The following is a 2407-nucleotide window of genomic DNA, read 5'->3' as shown; positions in this document are numbered from 1 at the left end:
TAAAGCCCTGAATGCTTTATAAGCATACATATACCAAACCCAACAAAATATTGTTTTTATTTAACCTGTAATGGAACTGAGGCTTAGAGGTGAAGCAGTTTTCCCTAAAACATAAAGTGGTGGTTAGGGCTTCAGCCTTCATTGTTACTTTTTATTCTGTATTGCTACTATGGAGCATGTTTTAGCAAATGCTCAACTAATTGGATGACATCAGGGACTGTGTATGTTTTATACATTGTTTCTCCTGGACTAGAATCTTGTTCATACATGACTGAATGAAGGGCCTCTAGTATTACTTCAGTATCTAAGTATCTAATACCTGAACTTTCCAATTTAAATTTCTTCCAAAACTTGAAGTTTGGTAGGTAGCAGCTGATACAATCCAATAAGTATAATGCACAACAAAATGTAATTTTGTGTTTCATATGTGTGATTGAGTAGAGAGCTTTGGCTCCAAAGAACTACATGTGTCTAGTGTCTAATTCCTTGTAAATCTTCCACTTTACCACTTTCAAATCTTTTTTTTTTTTTTTTTTTTATTGAATGGTAACTATGTACATAAATGCACTTCTGGGATACAGTGTGGGGTTTTCACACGCAACCACTTTCAAATCTTATCGTTAAGCCTTCGTGAGTTTTGTTTCTGAAATAGCTCTTAGTTAAGTTCTTTGTTATTATCAGTGATATCTCTATAGATAGACCTTTAGTCTCTTCTTGCTTACCAAGCTAATTTAAGAATTTATTTTCAGTGTGTATATAATCAAAACCAAATACAGGTTGAGTACCCTAAACCGAAATCTGAAATGCTCCAAAATTCAAAATTTTCTGAATACTAGCATGTCATTCAAAGGAAGTGATCATTGAAACATTTTATATTTGGGATTTTTGGAATTGGGATGCTCAGCCATAAGTATAATGCAAAATTACAAAATCCCCTCCAAATTCCAAAATCCGAAACACTTCTGGTGCCAAGCATTTTGGTTACGGAGTATTCAACCTGTACTCCTACAGAAAGGCTTATAATGAGAAACAACCATCTCCAGGCACACCCTCTTGCTCTCCAGTCCTGTTCTGCACAGCAGTACTTCCTACAGTTTTTCACATGAAGGTCTTTGCAGGCAAAATTGAAGAGGCTGTTATAAGTGTCTTTAAGATCTTTAGGGGATCTTGGCACATCTGAAATACTTGTTGTACTGTGTGAATGCACACCTCTTAGTCAGCTTTGAACTATAATCACTTTTGCCCTCTAATTTAGCTCTTTCTTCGATTTACTTCTCTATTTCTAAATAATATGCTTATTATTATCAGATAGGATGCTTTTGGACGTAAATATTGAGACCCTGATCCAAACTGGTTTAAATAAGATTATTTGACTTAAAATTGGATGTCCAGAGGTGGAATAGGCTCAGGGACTACTTTGGTGGCACAAGAGAATCTTCAGGGCCCCACTTTTTCCCCGTCTTCTGCTTTTATTCACTGGCAGGTTCCATCACCAGATTAATCAGATGGCTGTAAGCAGTGTCATGGGTTGTATTCATATATAATAATGTCTGCAGAAAATTACTTTTCTTGTGGCTGTGTAAGAATGTGAGAACTTTGCCTGGGAACTCTTTGCACACTTATTTCATGGGTTAGAGGCTCATTACTGAAATCCTAGAAAGGAAGTGGGATTACATTTAGATCAATTAGGCCTACTTCTGGAACTGGGCACACTCCTCTCAATGGAGGTGAGTGTACAGATAGGTCCTGAACAAAGTTTTGCTTCTGTTATGATGGAAGAAAGGGGGTTTGGAGGCTGGTTAGGTAATTCCTACCCTACTTTTGCATTTAATTGAACGTTTAAGACATTATGTGTTTTTCTGTTGTGGGTGAATATTTAACTTTAAGCCACCTGTGTCACACTGCTTTTTCCCCTTATAGTTATGTATAACTTTTTTTGTAAGATCAGTATTTAGTCCTTAATTATGACTGAAAATCTTATGTATCATAAGTCAAATTGTACATAAGTTGGATGTTTGTAACTTGGGGACTGCCTGAACTGTGTTTTCCCTCCATGTATAATTTTGTTGTCTTGTATTTCTGTTTGCTTTATTTTCTAGTACTTGTGAGTAAATTTCATTTTCACTAGCCACTCAGTGGTTTTCAGGACTCTCAAACATACTGATTAGTTGTATTTTTTTGTCTTCTTAAAGAGCCATTTTAACTGAAGTTTCTATCAAACTACTTCTTTATGAAATTCTTCCTCTCTGGGCCTAATAGAATTGCTTTCATGTGTTTTGTGGCAAATTTAGATCTCCTGTTTTCCAGGTTCTCTGGTCCTTTATCTTTTGTGTTTTTATTCTGAATTTTTTCTGGAGGACATCTTTCAATACTTTCTGAGAAAGTGTACATGGGAGGCTTTTTTTTT

Source organism: Otolemur garnettii, unplaced genomic scaffold (assembly GCF_000181295.1).
Source record: "Otolemur garnettii isolate 467f Iridium unplaced genomic scaffold, OtoGar3 scaffold00180, whole genome shotgun sequence".
Lineage (NCBI taxonomy): Eukaryota > Metazoa > Chordata > Mammalia > Primates > Galagidae > Otolemur > Otolemur garnettii.
Note: the sequence above shows the minus strand (reverse complement) of the source record.